This window comes from Callospermophilus lateralis, chromosome 7 (genome assembly GCF_048772815.1).
Source record: "Callospermophilus lateralis isolate mCalLat2 chromosome 7, mCalLat2.hap1, whole genome shotgun sequence".
Lineage (NCBI taxonomy): Eukaryota > Metazoa > Chordata > Mammalia > Rodentia > Sciuridae > Callospermophilus > Callospermophilus lateralis.
In genome coordinates, this window is record NC_135311.1 from 29490326 (window position 1) to 29515030 (window position 24705).

Genomic DNA, 24705 nt, shown 5'->3' on the forward strand with positions numbered 1-24705 from the left:
CATACACTACATTATCCAGACCTACCTGTGTCTTTTAATTAATTCTGGCCTTTAATATATTCTTCAAATTTCTAATGTATGAGACTGTGTGTGTGTGGGTGTGTGTGTGTGTGTGGTGCCAGGAATTAAGCCCCACCTTTTGCATGTGAAGTAAACATTCTACCATCTGAGCTGTATCCCCAGCCTGAGGCATTGTTTTATACAAAATATTTTTAGTATATAATTTCTGCTTTTTCTGTCGCTGTTTTTTTTTCTGAATTTCTTTCAATTTTCTACATTGTTATTTATTTTATTAAATATCTTTCAAGTAGTTATTTGGCATTGCTTAGTTATTTAACAACATCAACTTTTTAAGTCTCAATTACTAGTGTTATATTCTTTGTTTGCTTGAGTTGATAATACCCTTTATTATAGGAGCTATTATTTTCATTGAAATTTTTATATTTAAAATCTGTTAAACTACATCATTAAAGTCATTTTGGAAAATATTTGTAAGTTACAAAGGAAACAAAAACAGGTCATGTGCAATGATATGTCAATGTAATTCCATATAACTGGGAAGCTGAGGCAGTGGAATGCCAGTTTGAAATAAATTTCAGCATCTTTCTGATAGAAGTGCCTCAAAAGAAGCATAAATACAGAAGTGTCTTTGGATATAGTTTAGTGATAGAATACTCCTGTGTTCAATCTTAAGAAACAATCCCCAAAGAGAAGGGCTGTGATTTGACATTGTTGTGGTAATAGTAGTCAGTTTGAATGTTGTCCTCATCTATGGTGCTATAAATTTTTAAGATGATTTTCAAAGTTTTCACAACTTTTGTCAGTGTATTCTAGTAAACTTTGTATAGTTCTTGAGTAAAAGTGGCTTTGAATTATACTGTTCTCTGACTATCCCCCGAACTTTATAAAATTTTATATATTTGCAGAGTATATTCATCATAGTGTAGTAAGTGGAATAACTTGCTATTTTAATTTTTTTTCAGGTATGACTTCTAGTCAAAACCAAGAATTTTCAGGAGAGCAAGAAATAAAATGTTTTTTGCAAAACTTGATAAAGAGAAGGTATGTATAACAAGACAGGTAATGCTTAATTTTAAATAAGGAATAGAAATTGAAAGAGAAGAAAATTTTAAAAATTCTTTAAATGAAGAAAAAAAACATGAAAATTATTTATACACAAAATTGCACAAAAATGCCCCAAATTTATTTAACCAAGCATTCATCAGGTTATATTATTATAAACATCTCAAAAGATAGACTGCTCAAATGTGCCAGTCACTTTTTATTTGGTTAAAACTTTTAATTACATTATTGTAGTCGTAAAATTTTTACTACTTTGTATTCTGTGTAAAAAAACTTAAATTCAAAATTTTTTCAAATTCAAAAATATGTATCAAATTACATATATATGTGATGTTTGCAAGCCATTATGAAGCTGCACCTTAACAATATATTCAGGAAAATGAAGATGCTCAGCTTTAGAAATAGGCAAGTTTTTAAAATTTCATTTCATATTTTTTATTAGCTACACATGACATTAAAATGATCTTGGCAATTCATACATTTGAATCATTGGGGTATAATTTCTCATTTTTCTAATCATACAGATTGCAGAATCACACTGGTCATAGAATCACTTATATACATACAGCAATCATAAGATCTATTCTATTCTGCTGCCCTTCCTATCCCCCCTACTCCTCCCCTCCCCTCCCATCATTTCTCTCTATCCAATCTAATGTGACACACTTTTTTTTTCTTTTTCTCATCACAACATCATACATGTATTCTGTATAACAATGAGGTTCTTCTTCCATCTTCAGTGCAACTCCCCTTCTCCCTCTTTTTCCCTCCTACCTCTACTCCCTATTTAGTGGTAGTCTTCTTCTCATGCTCTTCCTCCCTATCCCATTTTGAGTCACCCCACTTATGTCAGAGAAGACATTTGGCATTTGTTTTTTAGGGATTGGCTAACTATACTTAGCATACTCTGCTCTAATGCCATCCATTTCCCTGCAAATGCCATGATCTTGTTATATTTTAGTGCTGAATAATATTCCATTATGTATAAATGCCACATTTTTTAATCTATTCATCTATTGAAGGGCATTTAGGTTGGTTCCACATTCTAACTATTGTAAATTGTGCTTTATAAACATTGATGTTGCTGTGTCCCTGTAGTATGCTCTTTTTAGGTCTTTTGGGTATAGTCTGAGAAGGGGAATAGCTGCATCAAATGGTGAATCCATTCCCAGCTTTCCAAGGAATCTCCATACTTCTTTCCAAATTGGCTTCACCAATTTGCAGTCCCACCAGCAATGTTGTATGAGTGTACCTATTTCCCCGCATCCTCACCAGCACTTATTGTTGTTTGACTTCATAATGGCTGCCATTGTTATTGGAGTGAGATGGTATCTTAGAGTAGTTTTAATTTGTATTTCTCTGATTGATAAAGATGATGAGCATTTTTTCATGTATTTGTTGATTGATTGTATATCCTCTTCTGAGTAGTGTCTGTTCAAGTCCTTGGCCCATTTGTTGATTGGGTTATCTATTTATTGTTGTTATTGTTTAACTTTTTCAGTTCTTTGTATATTCTAGAGATTAGAGCTCTATTTGATATTTGAGGGGTAAAAATTTGTTCCCAGGATGTAGGCTCCCTATTCACTTCCTATATTATTTCTTTTGCTGACAAAAAACTTTTTAGTTTGGATTCATTCCATTTGTTGATTCTTGGTTTTAAGTCTTGTGCTATAGGTGTCTTATTAAGGAATTTGGGGCCTGCCCCCATGAGATGAAGATTAGGGTCAACATTATCTTCTATTAGATGCAGAGTCTTTGGTTTGATTCCGAGCACCTTGATCCATTTTGAGTTGACTTTTGTGCATGGTGAGAGAAAGGGATTCAATTTCATTTTGTTGCATATGGATTTCCAGTTCTCCCAGCACCATTTGTTGAAGATGCTATCCTTTCTCCATTGCATGTTTTTAGCACCTTTGTCTAATACAAGGTAGTTGTAATTTTGTAGATTTGTCTCTGTATCCTCTATTCTGTACCATTGAACTACCAGCCTGTTTTCCTGCCAGTACCATGATGTTTTTGTTACTATTGCTCTATAGTATAGTTTAAAATCTGGAATTGTGATACCACCAGTTTCACTCTTCCTGCTTAGAATTACTTTAGCTATTCTGGGTCTTTTATTTTTCCAGATGAATTTCATGTTTGCTTTTTCTATTTCTGCAAGGAATGTCATTGGGATTTTGATGAGAATTGCATTGAATCTGTAAAGTGCTTTTGGTGATATGGCCATTTTAATAATATTAATTCTACCAATCCATGAGCAAGGTAAATCCCTCCATCTTCTAAGGTCTTATTCTATTTCTTTCTTCAGGGATCTTTAGTTTTCATTGTATAGATATTTTACCTCTTTTGTTAGGTTAATTCCCAGGTCTTTTTTTTTTTTTTTTGAGGATATTGTGAATGGAGTAGTTGTCCTTATTTCCTATTTCAGAGAATTTGTCACTGATATACTGGAATGCCTTTGATTTATTGGTATTGATTTTATATCCTGCCAGTTTGCTGAATTCATTTACTAGTTCTAGAAGTTTCTTGGTTGAACTTTTTGGGTCTACTAGGTATAGGATCATGTCATCAGCAAATAGTGCTAATTTAAGTTCTTCTTTTCCTATATTTATGCCTTTAATTTCTTTTGTCTGTCTAATTGCTCTGGCTAGTGTTTCAAGACCTATGTTGAATAGAAGTGGTGAGAGAGGGCATGCCTGTCTTGTTCCAGAGTTTAAAGGGAATACCTTCAATTTTTCTCCATTTAGAACTATGCTGGCCTGAGGCTTAGCATATATAGCTTTTACCATGTTGAGGTAATTTCCTGTTATCCCTAATTTTTCTAGTGTTTTGAACACAAAGGGATGCTGTATTTAGAAATAGGAATTTTAATGAAAAAAATCAATACAGTAATGAAATGCTTAAAAATTAATTATGTTTTAAAACTTTCAATAATCTCTACATGAGTGCACATTAGATAAAAGTCTACAGATTAATAATATAAAATTGCACTATTCTAATCTATCTTTATTATAAAGTAATAAGGAGTTGATTTTCTATACAGTATATACAAATTGTCTTATCATTTAAGCCATAGCAGATGTAGATACTTGGAGAGAACTCCATATTTATGACAAAACTTTCAATATCTATAGACATGTTTCTACCCTAGGTAATTTGCAGTACATTTGTTTTTGGTGTAATGCAATATTAATTCTGTAAAACTCATTAAAATTTACTTCTTATTTAAATCCTAGAAAACATCCATATGATCATTTTAAAGAGCTTTACAATGGTAAAAGTGAGAAAGGTTTTAACCCATTCCCAAAATTTATTTATCCAAGATTTCATAACCCAAAAACAAATTACAGATATGAGGTATGTGAAAGCACTTTTATTAAAACTGCAAGCATTCCTGAACACCAGAGAATTAATATTGGAGGGAATCCCTACACGTTACAAAAATATGTAAAAGCACTTAAAGATTCCTCAATTGTATATCAGAGCAGTGATAAATCCTCTATAAGTAAAAAATGTAGAAAACATTTTACTCAAAATTCATCCATTACTAAAAATCACAGGCTTTACAGTGAGGATAAACCTTACAAATATAAGAAATGGGAAAGTGTCTTTAAATGTTGTTCAAACATTTTTAAAAACTACAGTAATCATAGCATAGAGAAAATCTGGAAATATAAAGAATGTTGCAAAGCTTTTAATCAAAAATCATACCTTAGGGGCTGGGGATGTGGCTCAAGCCATAACACGCTCACCTGGCATGTGTAGGGTGCTGGGTTTGATCTTCAGCACCATATAAAAAAAAATAAAGATGTTGTGTCCCCCCAAAACTGAAAAATAAATATTAAAAAAAGATTTTCTCTCTCTCTCTCTCTCTCTCTCTCTCTCTCTCTCTCTCAAAAAAAAAATATACCTTAGTATACAGCAGAAAATTCATACTGGAGAAAAGCCATACCAATGTAAAGAATGTGGAAAAGCTTTTAATCAAAGATCAAGCCTTACTCAACACCAGACAATTCATACTGGGGAGAAACCATACAAATGTAAAGAATGTGCCAAAGCTTTTAATAAAAAATCACATCTTATTCAACACCAGAGAATTCATACTGGGGAGAAGCCATACAAATGTAAAGAATGTGACAAAGCTTTTAATCAAAAATCATGCCTTACTCAACATCAGAAAATTCATACTGGAGAAAACCCATACGAATGTAAAATATGTGGCAAAGCTTTTAGTGGAAACTCAGGACTTATTATTCACCAGCTAATTCATACTGGTGAAAAGCCATACAAATGTAAAGAATGCAGCAAAGCTTTTAATCAAAGATCATACCTTACTCAACACCAGAGAATTCATGCTGGGGAGAAACCATACAAATGTAAACAATGTGGAAAAGCCTTTAATCAAAAATCAAACCTTAGTAAACACCAGAAAATTCATACTGGGGAGAAGCCATACAAATGTAAAGAATGTGACAAAGCTTTTAATCAAAAGTCAAGCCTTACTAAACACCAGATAATTCATACTGGAGAAAAGCCATATAATTGTAAAGAATGTGGCAAAGCATTTAATCAAAAATCAAATCTTAGTAAACACCAGAAAATTCATACTGGGGAGAAGCTATACAAATGTAAAGAATGTGGCAAAGCTTTTAATCAAAATTCATATCTTACTCAACACCAAAGAATTCATACTGGAGAAAAGCCATACAAATGTAAAGAATGTGGCAAAGCTTTTAATGGAAGATTATACCTTATGCAACACCAGATAATTCATACTGGAGAGAAGCCATACAAATGTAAAGAATGTGGCAAAGCTTTTAATCAAAAATCAAACCTTACTCAACACCAGACAATTCATACTGGGGAGAAACCATATAAATGTCAGTAATATTGCAAAGCTTCTAATTGAAGATGATTCCTTAGTCAACCCCAGGGACTTCATATGGGAGAAAAGCCATACAAAGGCAAATACTATGGCAAAGCTTTTAATCAAAAATCATGCCTTATTCAACACCAGAGAATTAATACTGGGGAAAAGTTATACAAGTGAAAAGAATATGGAAAAGCTTTTTATCAAAGATCACACATTTCTCAACACAAAAGAATTCATAGTGTGGAGAAACCACACAAATGTAAAGAATGAGGCAAAGCTATTTCTATTAGGAAAAGTCTCATTGTTCACCAAAAAATTCATACTAGATAAGAACCATATAAATGTAAGGAATGTGGCAAAGTGTTAAGTATGCTTCAAGTGTTACCATGCAACAGATGATTCATACTTCAAACCACCCTCACACACCTATAGACTGTAAAAGTCATTTTTTGTGGTATCACACCTTATTGGTCACCAGAAACTTCATACTGGAAGGAAAAATTACAGTTGCCTGGAGATAGTTTTGGAGAGCTGACTGCATGAAACCCCACACTTGCCCAACCAGCCATGACCCAGGAGCCCATGGAAGTGAGCAGGGAGCACAGTGGGAACCTTGGCCCTCTTTCCTCCTGTGAACCACTCCAGTTCACTTGCCCCTTCCTCAATCACTCTGTATTGATTGAATTAAAATAATCTTTTTTTCAAAAGCTATGTTTGAACTTAAAGGCCACTTTTGTACCAAACCAACACTTTAATAAAACTATCTTATGACTAAAGTCTATGATCACATCAAAGTTTTTTTTCCATAACCTCAGATGGATAGCATGGTCCTTTGTCAATATTTATTTATTTATTTTTGTACTATACCAGGGATTGAATTCAGGGGCACTAAACCACTAAGCCACATCCAAGCCTTATTTTGTATTTCTTTAGAGACACAATTTTAATGAGTTGCTTAGGGCCTCACTTTTGTTAAGGCTGGAGTTGAACTTGCGATTCTTCTGCATCAGCCTCCCAAGCTACATGGATGAGAGGCATGCACCACTACATCCAGAAGTTAATGTCTCTTGCTCTGCAGTTAGATACAAAATTTTACTCAGGATTTGGTGTCTATAAAATCATTCAAAAGCTCTTTTTGTCATATTTCAGGCATCAGATTCTGGCTTTTAAAATGTCCTGCATGATACAATTTAGCTTTCTACATCAAATGCAGTGTTTACAAGTTTGAAACCAGATGACTGAGAAACAAAGATATTGAACAGCAAAATGAAACACATCCTGTTGTTAAATCCACACATGTAGTTGGTTTGAATGATTACACTGAATAGACACCAGAAGTCTTGTCCATGACCCCTGAGCCCCCTGAGCCTCCAGAGGATCTGCACAAATGAGAACGAGCACACTACCTTTCACCCACCCCTAAATATACTATAGAGCATTTACTATACAGACCAGGGGAAGCACTGTGTGTCTTTGTATCCAACATGTGGCTCTGCTTGCATATATATGACATCAGTTTTAGAGAACACTGATCCAGTACCTGATGAAACACAGCTGCCTTTTTTTTTTCTTAAAAGAATACCACAGCCCTGCACACTTTACAAATCCATAATGTTGTTACATTTGGAAAATAAGAATGGTTGAAAAAATGGTGTAAATGAAAAGCATTTGAACTGATGAGTCCATCCTGCCAGCAACTCTTATAAGGTACCATTGTGTCACTCAGAAAAATGCAGGTCCATCCCCAGCCACACTGTGAAAGCTCAGAAAGTGAAACCTTTCCCCGGACTCATCCTTGGCTCAGCCTTCAACGTGCTTCTTCCCAGGGAATGATGGTTTTGACAGTTAATAAAGTATGAGAAAATCTCTTTCACTGCAGTACTTCAGATTCTCTCAGGATTCTGGAAGACTCAGTCTTCAGCTGGGCACAGTGGTACACACTTGTGATCCAAGCAGCAGGGGAGGGTGAGGAAGAAGGACCACAGGTTCAAATTCATCCTCAGAAATTTCACAAGAATCTAAGCAACTTAGGAAGATCCTAACTCTAAAAAAGATTTGGGGATGTGGCTCAGTGGTAGAGAGCACCTTGGTTTGATCTTATGTACAAAAAAAAAGGGGGGAAAAAAAGACAAATAAACTCAGGTTTTGTGGTAGTCAGACTCAGTATTTGCAGTGTGTCAGTCTGGACAATTGCATCATTTAAAAAGTGTTCTTTTTTTTTCAAATGATAATAGCTATAGTTACAGGGATAACAGAAACATACCTCAATATTGTAAAAGCAATCTATGCTAAGCCTCAGGCTAGCATCATTCTGAATGGAGAAAAACTGAAGGCATTCCCTCTAAAATCTGGAACAAGACAGGGATACCCTCTATCACCACTTCTGTTCAACATAGTTCTTGAATCACTGGCCAGAGCAATTAGACAGATGAAAGAAATTAAAGGCATAAAAATAGGAAAAGAAGAACTCAAATTATCACTATTTGCAGATGACATGATTCTATACCTAGCAGACCCAAATGGGTCTACAAAGAAACTATTAGAGCTAATAAATAAATTCATCAAAGTGGCAGGATATAAAATCAACACACACAAATCAAAGGGATTTCTGTATATCAGGGACAAATCCTCTGAAATGGAAATGAGGACAACCACTCCATTCACAATATCCTCAAAAAAAAAATAAAAAAAAATACTTGGGAATCAACCTAACAAAAGAGGTGAAAGACTTATACAATGAAAACTACAGAACCCTAAAGAGAGAAATAGAAGATCTTAGAAGATGGAAAAATATACCCTGTTCATGGATAGGTAGAACTAACATCATCAAAATGGCGATATTACCATAAGTTCTCTATAGGTTTAATGCAATGCCAATCAAAATCCCAACGGCATTTCTTGTAGAAATAGAGAAAGCAATCATGAAATTCATATGGAAAAATAAAAGACCCAGAATAGAAAAAACAATGCTAAGCAGGAAGTGTGAATCAGGTGGTATAGCTACACCAGACTTCAAACTATACTACAGAGCAATAGTAACAAAAACAGCATGGTACTGGTACCAAAACAGGTGGGTGGACCAATGGTACAGAATAGAGGATGCAGAAACCAATCCACAAAATTACAACTATCTTCTATTTGATAAAGAGGCTAAAAGCATGCAATGGAGGAAGGATAGCATCTTCAACAAATGTTGCTGGGAAAACTGGAAATCCATATGCAACAAAATGAAACTGAATCCCTTTCTCTCGCCATGCACAAAAGTTAACTCAAAGTGGATCAAGGAACCTGATATCAAATCAGAGACATGGTGTCTGATAGAAGAAAAAGTTGGCTATGATCTACATACTATGGTGTCGGGCTCCATATTCCTCAATAGGACACGCATAGCACAAGAGGTAATAACTAGAATCAACAAATGGGACTTACTCAAACTAAAGTTTTTTCTCAGCAAAAGAAACAATAAGAGAGGTAAATAGGGAGCGTATGTCCTGGGAACAAATCTTTACTCCTCACACTTCAGACAGAGCCCTAATATCCAGAATATACAAAGAACTAAAAAAATTAGACAAGATAATAACACAATCAACAAATGGGCCAAGGACCTGAACAGACATTTCTCAGAGGAGGACATACAATCAATCAACAAGTACATGAAAAAGTGCTCACCATCTCTAGCAGTCAGAGAAATGCAAATCAAAACCACCCTAAGATACCATCTCACTCCAGTAAGATTGGCAGCCGTTAGGAAGTCAAACAAGTGCTGGCGAGGATGTGGGGAAAAGGGTTCACTTGTACATTGCTGGTGGGACTACAAATTGGTGCGGCCAATTTGGAAAGCAGTATGGAGATTTCTTGGAAAGCTCGGAATGGAACCACCATTTGACCCAGCTAGTCCCCTACTTGATCTAATTCCTAAAGACCTAAAAAGAGCATACTATAGGGACACTGCTACATCCATGTTCATAGCAGCACAATTCACAATAGCAAGACTGTGGAACCAACCTTCATGCCCTTCAATAGACGAATGGATAAAAAAAATGTGGCATTTATACACAATGGAGTATTACTCTGCATTAAAAAATGACAAAATCATAGAATTTTCAGGGAAATGGATGGCATTAGAGCAGATTATGCTAAGTGAAGCTAGCCAATCCCTTAAAAACAAATGTCAAATGTCTTCTTTGATATAAGGAGAGTAACTAAGAACAGAGTAGGAATGAAGAGCATGAGAAAAAGATTAACATTAACAGGGATGAGAAGTGGGAGGGAAAGGGAGAGAGAAGGGAAATTGCATGGAAATAGAAGGAGACCCTCAGGGGTATACAAAATTACATACAAGTGGAAGTGAGGGGAAAAAATACAAGGGGGAGAAATGAATTACAGTAGAGGGGGTAGAGAGAGAAGAGGGGAGGGGAGGGTGGAGGGGGGATAGTAGAGGATAAGAAAGGCAGCAGAATACAACAGACACTAGTATGGCAGTATGTAAATCAATGGATGTGTAACTGATGTGATTCTGCAATCTGTATATGGGGTAAAAATGGGAGTCCATATCCCACTTCAATCAAAGTGTGAAATATGATATATCAAGAACTATGTAATATTTTGAACAACCAACTATAAAAATTAATTTAAAAAAATAGCTATAGTTACTGAGTGATCACCATAGTGCTATAAAGCACTGATACCTCCACTGACTTTTGCTGTAACAGAAATATCTGCATGATAATCTCACAATATTAAGATAGTGCCTTTGTTGATGGTTGTTTTATTTGATAGCCTCTGGACAATTTCTCTCTCACAACAGGTATGCACTAAACCCCCTGCAAGTCCCACTAACCCAGACTCTGAGCATTAGCAGACCCTGAACAGACCCCAAGTAGACACAGAGACATCCATGCAAACTCCACTGCAGGTGTGGACTAAGCTTCGTGCCTCACTGCTCAGTAGTTCTCAGCCATGGCAGTGGTCACACCCAGTGGACATTGGGCCTTCTAGAGGCATTTCTGATTTTCAAGGTAGGGAATAGGATTACTAAACATCATGATGGTCAAGCCCCTTACCAAAAACAAGTCTTTGGTCTCTAAGTTTAACCACGCCAAGGCTCAGGAACCCTGGGTAGATCATATATTCCACACAAAAAATAACTAGTATTTTTCTAATTTATTATTTCCTCTCCAGTGCTTTAAGCACAGTTATTGTCTCCCAGTAGGTAAGGAAGGGAGGAAAGAAACAAAAGAAGGAGCAGAGGGAGACACACAGCATATTATCAGAAGAAACCTAAAACCTGCAAGCAGGAGAATTATTAACTTGGGCCTGATTGTGGTGCTACTAAACCTCTGTCAAAGAGTTCTACCATCCTTCCCAAAGCTTACCAGTCCCAGGTCAGTTATCAATGTCGAGACAGATGCCCCTGATTCAACAACAGGCAAGATTCTTCCTAAGCAGGAACCCCATTGAGTAAGTAGTCTTTCCACCTCTTCTATCCCAAGAATGCACATTGAGTCATTGAGCATTTCACCTGTATTCACACGTGTACACACACACACACACACACACACACACACACACACACACACACATGTAGGCCATCAGAATCTGCAGCCCCATGCTGGAGCTGGTGGCCTCTGACATTATCTTGCCACCTACAAAGAAAACCTTTCACTTCTGATCCTGCACATTCCAGAGTGTTCTGTGTAGTACTTCACTTTCCCCTTCCAAAGTGCCATCTGAGAGAATAAACCTCCAGTGAGATGCAATGCCATGAAAATCCAGGCCACTGTCCTCTTCTCTCTGCCTGAGTAGTATGTCCTTGTCCCAAACATCCTGAGCTCATCCCAGACAGGTATCACCTGGTGACAAATGGAGAATCAAAGGACAGAGGAGAGATTGTTGACTGGCATCAGAATTCTCTGCTCTGCTGGCCAAGCTTTATGCCTCACTGGAAGATACTCCATTAAAACAAGGAGTCTTGCTGCTCTGCAGTCACCCACAAGGCTGCTTAGGGTCCTTGAAGCATGTGACCTACAAGATTATAAACACCCTTGCCTGAGGGAGCAGAGAGCATGCTGCTAGAAACACCTACAGAGTCACTATCTTTTTTTGTGGAAATAAACAGTATTTGTGTTACCAAGGCCTTTTTCTATTGGGACTCTCTTTCTTTGACAATGGTGCTTTGCTGACCATGAAGGGAATGACTTCTTAGACTGCTTGTGTGTGTGTGGGTGGGTGGGTGTATATTGGGGCAGAGGAAGGTACTGGGGATTTAACTTAGGAGCATTCTACAGTTGTTCTACTATACCTGAACCAGATCCCTATATGTGCTTTTTTTTTTTTTTTAATTTTACTGTGAGACAGGGTCTCTCTAAAATGCTCAGGCTGGCCTTGAGCTTGCAATCCACCAGTTTTAGTCCCCTGAGTCACTTGGTTTACAGGCATGTACCACTGCACCCAGGCAGGGACCACTGCACTGGGTCATGACCTTTTGGAGAGAGCTAATTCTTAGAGATAGTTAGCCAAATCCCCAAGTTGTTCACCATGTGCAAATTAAACAATATAATTTCCATACCACCACTATCTTCCCTATTGTGATTCTACCATCCAAGGTCAGTCTTTGTTTGATCTAATCACAGCATGTCAGGTACCAGAATACCAGAGATGGTCCATGCCCCCTAAAGCTAACTAAAATTATAGCATACTAACCCTAAATTCACTTATGCTGTCTCATCTTTCTGCACAAATACAAGAAAGTCTCTTTCCCATGTTCTCCATCACCTTCCACATGCTCATCTCCTGACCAACCCTGAAGCTTCCCAAATGGCTCTGCACTTCTGCTTATGGAAAACTGTAGATCTCTGTGACAGTCCCTGTGTTTATGTGAGTCTCCCATACCTGATTAAAACAAACCCAAGGCACTCTTACTACAATGTCAAACATAAAGCTTCTCAAAGGGGCCAGGGCAACTGTGTCTGTAACTTGCATCCCTGGGTTTTAGTCATGGGAAGGCACCCAAGCCCCTGCTTTCTGTTAAGCCCTCCCATCTTAGTGTTGGGAAACACAAAGGGCTGCCAGAAGTGGGAGGGAAGGAGGAGCACTGCTCCTGGGATGTGGGAATTGTGCAAGCACTGTCCTGTTGCATACAGCCTCTTCTGCCATGGATGAAAATGTGGGTTGCAGAAGAGGCACAGGAGCAGATAAATGCCACAATAGTCTGGAGTGGAGCTAGACTTGGACCCAAGATTCAAATTTGAGTTATCTTTCCACCTTCTCATTTACCTTCTCAATCAATACTTTAAAGCATCAAAGAAGGCAGGCCATATGTCTGGGTGTTCATAAAACCATAGTATACTTTTCATGAGAAGAAAATATCCTGTATCCACTTTCCTCCTCCAGATTGGTATTATTAGGGCCTGTGACCATAGCACTGCCACCACCAGGACTTCAGGCTGTGGAGAAATTGTCAGCCTCTTGTGTATGGGGAGGAGGACCTGTAACATTCTGAAAAAAAAATTTCTATTAAAATCCTATAGCCATTGTTCCATGTAGTCAAAGACTGTGGCTTAATATCACTTCCTGCTATCTGCAGTAAAATCTCCCTCAGTGAGGAACACTTCAGAGACTCTGATGGGAGCAACAAAGAGAAGTCAGATCCACCTACAAAGTCCCCACCACTAGCAAAGAAAACAAACAAACAAAACACACTCTTTCCATCTAGTGGTTTTATTGGGAAACTGTGGGGATCTGCACATTGTGATCCAGAATATTCATTTAAGAAAACCATGATCCACCCAATCATGGTTACAGTGCAGTTACATGGCCTTTAGAGATTTTTTTTAACTTTTAAAAATATGTTTTTAGTTTTAGGTGGACATAAAACTTTAATTTTATTTCTATATGGTCCTGAGGATCAAACCCAGTGCCTCAAGCATGATAGGAGAACACTTTTCCACTGAGCCAAAACTTCAGCCCCCTTTAATCTTCCTAAACAACAGATTGAGTATTGCTTTCTTCTCTGGAAGAGAAGTAAAGACCAAAACATTTACAGGGATTTGACAATTAGCTGTGGGTGGTATTGTTGAGGGTCTAAATGGGGATATTGCAACAGGATTCCCTGAAGATCTGAGCAGTTGGGTTCCATACACCCAGCCCCTTGGATCTCAGGGTCTGTACACCAGGGCTGCAACTAGACAATTTTAGATGCAGGTTAGTTAGGTATTACTTATTGAGACCATAATATTTTTGTATAAACTAGTAAAAAAACAAACAAACAAAAAAACTTGTTATTGGAGGAGAGACCAAATCAGGACATAGATTCTCAGCCCCAACCATGCAACTAAATGGATTATGAATATTAAGATTTGTGAGCCACTCTGAGTCTCATATAGTAAGGCTGAGATGAAGCCTGAAAATCCATATTTTTATCCAGTTCTCTGGTGAAACATTTTTCTGGGGCCCAGTCTTTGGGACCAAGGATCAATCATACTATGCCTTGGGCTAAACTACTTCTTATTAAATGATATAGGACAGATGTGAGTGGTGGGACCCTGAGGTTCAGGGAATAATTCTATACAGTGGGCCCACTGTGCTGACCCCCACATGCTTTCCTTTTCACAAAGAAATTAACCTGAATCTGCCTGACTTAAGTGGATAGGGTATATCACATTCTTCATTGAACTATCTGTTATCTGCAGGAGAAAATCAGTCACGAAATAAGGTCCATAAGAGAAATCCACATTACCTTGAAGAAGGGAATTTCTGTGACTCTCTCCACATACCAGATTCTGAAAACCAGGGAGATAAAGATATTTTTTATAACTCTAAAATCTGCAAGAATTATGGTTAAGAATCCAATGAGAAAAATTTAAAGCATTCCGTCTAAAATTCAAAAAAAGTAAAAGGATGCCTTTTTTTGCCACTTCTATTCAACATCCTCCTTGAAACTCTATCCAAAACAAATAGAAGAAAAAAATTAAAGATAAATGAATAGAAAAAGAGGAACTTAAACTATTACTATTTGCTAATGACATGCTTCTATATTTAGAATGTCCAAAAAATTTTACCTGAAAACTTTCTTGACTAATAAATAAATTTAGCAAAATAGCACAATATAAAATAAACACCCATAAACCAAATGCATTACTATACTTAAGCATAGTATCATTAGAATAATTATGAATCATTTTTTTAAATTAACACAATATCTTTATTTATTTTATTTATTTTTTGTGGTAGTGAGGATCAAACGCACTTCTTCACATGTGTGAGGCAAACACTTTACTGATGAGCTATAGACCCAGCCTCAAATAATTATTAATCATAAATAGGAATTCTTATGCTTGTATAATTTTACCAAAATAAATTCTATGTCATATTTAATTAAAAAGAATAACTAAAATAAAATAAATTTAAAAATAGTGAATAGGAACACAGAAAGAAATTGATAGCATCATAGCATGATGATGAAATGTCTTTAGGTTTATTCCAGGAATTTCTGAATCTCTTTCCAAGTGGAGTCTGCCAAAGGTGAAAATAATTAGGTAGAAGTTCAGGATGCTTCAAAGAGGAGCAGAAGGGACTGTACACCTGCTGCATTGATATGCAGGTGAAGGGATCCAAGGGAGCAGGGAATCTCAAGGTAGCCCACATTTAACTAGGGCAATGAGGAGCAAGGTACCTGGTTATGTATTTATTCATTGGCATGTATATGGAGTTATTAATAGAATTAGAAAAATATGGAATTAGTTTTCCTGGATTCACAATGAAAGCCAAATATTCCTTTTTCCTTGAAGAGAGAGACCCTTGACCCTCTCTTAACAATAAGTCTTGTCTGTAATATGTGATTTTTTTGCACCCCTGATATTTGGGGAGCAAGATACAGAACTCTGTTTTGGATCAGATCTGCTCTGTTTGCATCAAAACAAGCAGCCAGAGGTGGGCAATTAGTAAGGCTGGGGTTTTTGTTTTGTTTTGTTTTGCTTTGTAAAATTCAGAGTGTCCATCTGCAATTATGGATGCACCTCTGGGCAGAGTATTTTTTACTTTTGTAGAAAGGCAGGTGAGCACCCAGGTCCGAAGATCCAGGTGAGTGGTGGGAGCCAGACAGAATGCCCAGGTTTGCTTTGAGCTGTGCAAACTGCCATCATGTGGTCACCACAGGTATTTCTCTCAAAAAATGCCTCACCAGAGAGCAAGGGAGCCCAGGGACAGCTGGGTTGTACACATGTCTGTCCTCTATGATGTCTCTTCTGTTCTGATCTTATTCTGCCTCCAGATTAAACTAAAAAAAAAATCAGGCTCTAATGTTGCCATCCAGGTCCAAGTCTACTCTAGGACACCTGCCACACCTGCTGGAAGCCTTCACCAAAGTGTGCACATATCATTTTCAGGGTTTATTGAGAACTTAATATTTCTTTTCTGTTGCTACTGTTTTTGTTTTAGCTCCCTGCCCCAGGTAGCCCCTGTGCAGTCAACTCCCCTGGCCTTATAGTCCTTTTACAAGATGTATTGACAACTTCCCAAGAGACTAAAAGACCACATCCATTTGTATTTTTTTTTACACAGATAAAGAGATAAAAATTCAGCACTCTAAAGAATGTTTTATGGTGGTCTTATTATAGGAAGTAGCCAAGGTAATGAAACTTTGAAGAGTTAACCTCAATTTCTCAGCATTAGAACCAAATAGAACTCTGGTAACCAGGTACACACATTCCAGAGAGGGTGCATTATTCAGCTCATTTAAATGAAGATGCACAAGATAAAAATTTGTTTTTATGATGTATGCAAACCTTCCAGGGTTCTAGGCACAAAAATGTCCTGAGAATATTTACATGTTGTCTCAGCCTTCACACCAGGATCTATGACTATTTATCAGGAGGTATTTACAGGTAAAAGAGAGCAGTCCAGAGAAGAGCAATCCAGGCAAGTTTTTAACTTGGATCACAGGTGGAAAGTCTTTAGACCGTCCCCTTCTCTGTGTGTTTGGGGGGTGGGGGGAGGGCAGTAATTGTGGGCACCTGAAATGGCAGAATTAGGTTATCAGGACATGTGTGGTAGGGTGGATATTTAAATATTGGATTCTAGTTTTTCTACTGAAATAATTATCCAAAGACCTAATTATGTAATCCAATGTATGGAGACCTATGCATATATTCATCTATTTCTAATCTGTATGTAAAAATTTTCAGTGGAAGAGACTCCTGTGGAAACAGCCATGATGGTAAGTGTTAATTTTTGTCCTACATGTAATACAACAGAGCTTCTTGTAGACCATCAAAAAGCTACATTTTAATTCTGTCTCCTGTGGAAAGAGCAAGTGCACCACAAAACCCACAATGATATCTGTGGTCTGAAGTTAGCTGAGCCTTCTGGAGAATTGTCTCCACAGGAAAAACCCAGAGATGGCCAGAATATGCCAGAACAAATACCCAAGACTTCCCTAAACTTTTAGAACTTTACCACTTGAATGACCTACATGCCCTTTCCAAAATAATCTGGACTGTATTATTTCTCTTGACAACATAATAGGTGTGATATTCAGATTACATACATGTAGAAATAACAGGAAAATTATTTTCACATCATTGTCAAATATTCATTGTTGGACACTGAATATTTCTTTTGTGACGTTACTGTTTTTGTTTTAGCCACCTGCCCCAGGTAGCCCATGTACCAGTCAACTCCATTGGCCTCCTAGTTCTTTTACAAAACTTGTATACAAACATCCTCTCCAGAAAAGATTTGACACAAAGAGAAGTGAGAGTTACACTGATGAAGGAGGTGAAATAGTATATATTTGTATTACTGTGCCATACCATAAATCTCTATATCCCCATCAGGTCAGGAGCTGTGTTTTTGCATACCTTAAGAATATTATAGTAAGACATGTCTTTTCTTGCAGCAGGTCAGCCTTTCAATGCTGTTGAAAGGTGATGTGATCCAATTGTATATTCATTAAGCCAGGGGGCAGGGACAGTGTATGTGTGTCCAAATGGTCTGCATTAGTTTCACAGGGCTGTTGTAAGACAATGCACAGATGGGGTAACACAGAAATTTATTTCTCCTAATTCTAGAATTTGTATATCAAGGTAATTTCTGGAATGAATTCCTTTGAGGTGCACTCTTTGACATGTAGATCTCCAACTTCTGTCTCCACATTTGCATGACTTTTTCCTGGGTTTCTCTGTTTCCTTAGAATTTAAGTTGCTCAAAACATTAAAGTTTCAGACACAATTGATTATACTTGCTGGGACCATTTGCATATTAAGTGACCTAATTAAGACTACCAATGATTTCAAAAGAATATCCTCAGTTAATAGTCCTAACTCAGTCTTTAATAAAGAGCAGTTTTGAGAATAGCTTGGTTATTTTTCAGCCAGTGCCCATGTAATATTATTCTTCAGTATGTGGCATACCCTGAACCTAAAAACAGTTGCCTTCTATTTGCAGCCCATTGTTCCATTCTTTGATAGATGTTTAGGTGTCACTCTTATCCCTGAATTGTATCTAGCTTCTAGTACTGATTTGACCAGGCCTCTTCTTTACTTGTACAGCTGTGGGCTTTCCCTCCTTTTTTATTGAGCTGTTTTGGATATTACTTTCTCTAATGACAAAACAGTGATCACTGCTTATTTCTCTTTGTTTTTTTTTTATCTTATCATGACAGTTTTATTTACTTTTGTCTAATAGTAGCAATCTATTACAGAATTGTCACTTTGTGATTAGTTAAGCATTATTTCAAGGTGTACTTGCTTATCTCACATTCAAGATATTTGTATAATGCTAGACAGGTTTTCTTCATTTGGAGATTTATGTGGTTAACAAGAATATTTCGTATATATTTTAAAACTATTTATATGTATTCTAAAGACAATATTCTGAATATAAATGTGTCAAGGATGACAATTTCAAAAAGAATCATGAAATCATATAAGCTTGGGGTAAAATATATCTATGCTGCCAAGTGGCTGCACTTATGTAAAGTTAATGAAGAATTTTTTGTAAGTGTATGAAGAAGCTTGTTTTGTTTTTCAAAAGAGATATTTATAAAACAATTGCTGAATAGATATTAATTGAAATTATAAAAGTAATTGTGGCATAAACTTTTTTTTCCTCCCCTAACTTGAAACATATGGAATCTCCTCTTTAAGCCCAGTTTTTTCATTTGTCCACCTAGGCCTACAAAAACACTGTTGTAATGTAGACTATTTTTAATCTTATTTAGCAAGTATTTATACTTTTGTTATTAAAACAGGAATACAAACATGAAATATATGTAAAAGTCATATTTAAAAATTCTAAAGTTATTAATGACCTTAGAAAATGCGGTAACTGCTATCATTTTTTATTTGTTTTATGAAAAGTAATTTAGATATTCACTTTATATTTATTTTAATCATTACAGATGCTTTTCAAGTTTGGGTGAAACAAAAAAAATGAAGAATAAATATCTCATTATCTTAAGAAATTGTTAGGCTGAGCAAATGTTAGTGCAGAGTTTTATAGAACCATTCTGGAAGATACCATCCAGAGTTTTACACTACTGTTTCAGATTGGATCACATCATATCACAGTATGATAGATGAAGGTGTCAGATGTGCTAGAGAGAAATTTGTACTAGGGATGGGGAGGTAGATTAAATTAAGCTTCTTCTTAATTATTATCAATTACAGCATAATTCATGGAGAAATAATCATTTTAACTTGATAGCGAATAAATATGTATAAATTTAGTAACTTGTGATGTAGCTTCATTTATAAGATAATGCTCATTCAAAAAGTGTGAAAGGGTATAAAATGAAATAACATTTAATTTAATGAGTTTTTTTTTAATTTGCCAATTAACTCCAAAGAGTACTTAATTTCTAATGATCTAATGAAGTAAAAATACTGTTAAGGCTTTAGCTTAGTGTACCATCAAACAAATGTTAGAACATTGTGGTGGTAGTTTTTTGTTGTTTTTGTTTAAAGAGATGAAGTGAGACTGATTATGAATATTTACACATCTGCAAAACCATTTAGGTTTCTAGTGTACACCAAAATATCTGCCTCCTTATTGATTGGCTTGGATATGAAACATTTTAGAAAGCCCTTTAGTACTTGTTCTACAAGCAGTTTTTAAATTTTTTATACAAATCTTCATTAATTGCATTACGAAATTAATCATCCAGGTAAGAAAGGGAGTATTACACTCACTAACCAGTGTATGTATGTATGTTTGTGTGTGTGTATGTGTGTGTGTGTGTGTGTATTTTTTTTCACATTTTTATTCAGAAGTAGGGTAAGGGTTTCAATTCAGTCACAACCTCTTCCTATACTGTTGTGCCTGGGATGTTTCAGGAGTCCTTACTAATACTGCAGGTATTTCTTTCTCTTTTCTATGTTGTGATTATTATGAGCCAATAAATAGAATAAATATATCTCAGAGATGCCAAGTTTTATCTCACTTGTAGTTGTCCATTGGGCATCTGTAGGCCTAAGTGAATAATCAGTGCTTTTTGGCAAAAGCAGCTTTTGAGTCCTTTGATATGAGGAGAATATGTGGCCTAAATGGCAGAACTTGTCCCCATGAGTATGATTATCAATAGAATATGTATGACATAACATGATGGCATGACTTGATAATAGGAATAAAAGTAGTTTAACCTGATTTATTTATTTATAATTATATATTTTATAGATATTTAATATACATATAATTGTATACTTATATATTTATAATTTTGAATATATGGATCTCTCTGTCTCTCTCTCTCTCTCTCTCTCTCTCTCACACACACACACACACATATATATATATATATATATATATATATATATATATATATATATTTATAATATTGTCTTTAAGATAAGAAAGGTTTGGGGATGGATTGGGGTGAGTGTAATGGTGAAAAGACCAAGGACAATTGTTGGATTTTTGACTTGAGCACTCTAGGGTAGTTGCTGATACCCAATCCTGTATGGGGCAGAAAGACCACATGAGTCAGGAAAAAGAGTGCTAGTCTTGAGGATGGCTTTTGTGTTGATGTTTGTGATTTTTCCTAGATATCCATATGAACATGTCTGAAGGTGACAGGAGAGGACTGGGAAGAAAATGAATATTTGGGAGGGAAGGGAATTCGGAAAATACTGCCATGAGACTGAGCATGACCCTGTGTGTGGGTGAAGATATACAAGTACAGGGAGTTTTTCTCTGAGCTGGGGCTCAGAGAAACCTATATTTAGCAACAGAGAAGAAAAGTCTAAGAAGGAGATAGAGAGTGAGGGCATCCAGTTAAGGAGATAGAAAATCAGGGAAATGTAATGACATGTATTTCTGGAAGAGATTATTTTAAAAAGAAAGGCAGGAATCTCTTGTTCTAAAAACCACTAAAAAGTGAATTACAGGGTGGCAAAGATATCACATCTTATTTATCCATTAATATCTTGAAGGGTACCTAGGTAGGTTCCTTAGTTTAGTTATTGTGAGTTGACCTATTCTACATTGATGTGGCCACCAGCAATGTATGAGTGTATCTTTTCTCTCATATCTGTATGAACACTATTATTGATTGTTTTCTTGATAATTGCCATTATAATTGCAGTGAAATTAAATATTGAAATAGCTTTGATTTGCATTTATCTAATTGCTAAAGATGATGATCTTTTTTATATGTTTGTTGATCAGTTGTATTTCTTCTTCTGTGAAGTGTCTTGCTCAGTTCTCTAGTCCATTTATTGATGGATTATGTCTCTTTTTTTGGCATTAAAGTTTGTTGTGTTCTTTATATATCTTGGAGATTATTACCATGTGTGTGTGGTAAAGATTTATTTTCCCATTCTGTAGGCTCTCTCTTATTGTTATAGATTGTTTTCTTTGTGGAGAATAAGCTTCTTAGTTTGAATCCATCCCATTTATTGATACCTAATTATACTGTTTGTGTTTTATACTTCTTGTGATTCAAGAAATCAGTCAGGTCCTAAGCTAACATGATGAGAATGTGGACCTTCTTCTTTTTTTTTTTTTTTTTCTGTTAGGCACGGGGTCTCTGTTCTCTTGTCTAAGTCTTTGATCTACTTTGAGTTTATTTTTGAGCACAGTGAGAGACAGAGGTTTAATTTTATCTTTTTACAAATAGATTTCCAGTTTTCCCAGCACCAATTGTTGAACAGGTTATCTTTTCTCCAATTTATGTTGTTGGCACCTTTGACTAGTATGGACTGGTCTACATGTCTTTGGGTACATTTTTTTTTTAACTATTTCTCTGTAGTATAGTTTAAGATCTAGTATTGTGATGCCTACTGATTCACTCATTTTGTTGAGAATTGCTTTGACTATTGTGTCTCTTCTATTTTTCAAATGAATTTCATGATTGCTTTTTCTAGTTTTATTAGGAATGTCATGGGGAGTTTAAAAAGAATTGCATTGAATCTGTATAACTATTTTGTTAGATTTGCCATTTTGTCCAAGATCATTCTGCCTATCCAAGAGCATGGAACATCTTTACATCTTCTAAGATCTTCCATTTCTATCTTTAGTGTTCTGTAGTTTTCATTGTAGAGGTATTTTACCTCTTTTTTTAGATTGATCCCAAGTATTTTATTTTATTTTTTCTTTTTCTTTTTTGAGGCCATTGTTAATGGAGTGGTTTTCCTAATTTTTTTAAACAGTGGATTCATGGATTAAGTATAGAAATGCATTTGGTTTATGGGTGTTTATTTCATATTGTGCTATTTTGCTGAATTTATTTATTAGTCAAGAAAGTTTTCAGGTGAAATTTTTTGGATTTTCTAAATATAGAAGCATGTCATTAGCAAATAGTGATAGTCTGAGTTCCTCTTTTTCTATTCATTTATCTTTAATTTTTTCTTCTAATTGTTTTGGATAGAGTTTCAAGGAGGATGTTGAATAGAAGTGGCAAAAAAAGGGCATCCTTTTACTTTTTTTCAATTTTAGAGGGAATGCTTTAAATGTTTCTCCCTTAAGAATAATGTTTCTAGGGCTGGAGTGGCTCAGTGGTAGAGCACTTTCCTGGCATGTTTGAGGCCTTGGGTTCAATCCTCAGCACCACAAATAAATAAATAAATAAATAAATATAAAAACTCCATTGACAACTAAAATATATTAAAATAATAATAATAATAATAATAATAATAATAATAATAATAATAAAGCCGCCACTATCAGAGAACCAGGAGCAGCGGAGGCGCCCTGGGTGGACATAGGGCCCAGTGACAGGGAAGTGGGGGGCGTGGCCCCCTGGGAGGCCGCGGCCCACTCCCCCCCACCCCCAACAGCGCAGCAGCATGGGAGGTGGAGCATGGAAACACTGTTCTATAGTGATGGAGCGCTGAGCGGGGCCTATTGGTGGCGCCAGTGGCAGCAGCAGCAACTTAGTGTCCCCAGACCTCTTGTTCCCCTGGCAGGGCGGATTGTGGTAGCCGGCACCAAGAGGAAAAAGTGTGCGCTGAGGCTGAGCCAGAGCGAGCAGGTAGTGGAGGCACCAACGGCCCCCCTGCATGCAGACGGCGCCCCCAGCCAGGTGTGTACCCCAGGGCCTGCTTTCCTCGCCGGACCTGGAGCTGCTCAAGCTCCCCTCTCCTGAGCTTGAGCACCTCATTATACAGTCTAATGGGCTGGTTGCCACCACGCTGATGAGCACGCAGTTCCTCTACCCTAGTGGCGGCCAGTGAGGAGCAGGAGTTCACCAAGGACCTTGTCAAGGCCTTGGAGGATTTGCACAAGCAGAACCAGCTGGACGCGGGTGCAGCCGCTGCTGCGGATGCCACAGGAGGACCCCCCTGGCATGACATCCAGTGCAGCACCTTCGGTGGCGGCGACTGAGGCAGCGGTCTATTGGAACTTGAGCAGCTACTCAGGTGGCGCTGGGGATGCTGGGGGCATTGCGATGGTCGCCTTGGCCACAGAGCACCCCACCCCCACCCCCGCCACGGCACTGGGGCAGCACCTGGCAGTGCTCAAGGACTAGCTACAGAGGATGTCTGACATGCCAAACTTCCGAGAGAGCCAGGGGTTGTCACCCATCGACATGGACACGCAGGAGCACATCAAGGTGGAACGCAAGCGGCTGCTCAACTGCATCACAGCCTCCAAGTGCCACAATTGCAAGCTGGAGCGCATCTTGCGGGCCTGGAGGAGAAAGTGAAGACGCTCAAGAGCCAGAATATGGAGCTGGCATCCACTGCCAGTCTGCAGGTGGCCTAGCTCAAGCAGAAAATCCTCAGCCACATCAACATCAGCTGCCAGCTGCTGCTCCAGCATCAGGAACCTGCATATTGAGCCCGAACACCTGGTGCATGCGTGGACCCCCTCTTTGAGGGGCGGGCTCACGGAGGAAGGGGTGGGCGCCCCGACTTGGAGAGGATGCAGCCCTGGCAACTGGAGAGGGTAGGGTCCCCAGGGATATCCCCGTGGGTGCCCACAACTCAGAGAGGGCGCCCTGGACTTCAACAAGCGGGACCCCCTGCTCATGGGGTGGGGCAAGCGCATGACCCCCTCCCCCATTGCGCTGCCTCTGTTCCCAGTGATGCTGTCCTGTGTTGCACAAACCTTCGCGCCCTGACTGCCCCTTCATACACATCAACACATCCCTGTGGAAGGGGGCTCTGTGGGGAGCAGCCTCCACCCTGACTTTTTTTTTTTTTTTTTTTTGCCTTTGGAAGAGAGAAAAACAGAATCTTCGATTCTGCCCTATTTATGGTTCTACTCATAGAAACGGTTGTGTACGCTTGTATGTTTCCTTTGTGTTGGTT

The 24705-nt window shown here is 37.4% G+C and overlaps 2 pseudogenes; both read left to right on the forward strand.

Moving 5' to 3' along the window:
* The first annotated feature begins 4435 nt into the window (after positions 1 to 4435).
* On the forward strand, positions 4436 to 6226 carry LOC143404143 (uncharacterized; annotated as a pseudogene).
* A 4627-nt stretch (positions 6227 to 10853) lies between these two features.
* On the forward strand, positions 10854 to 24232 carry LOC143404144 (transcription factor JunD-like; annotated as a pseudogene).
* The last annotated feature ends 473 nt before the right edge of the window (positions 24233 to 24705 follow it).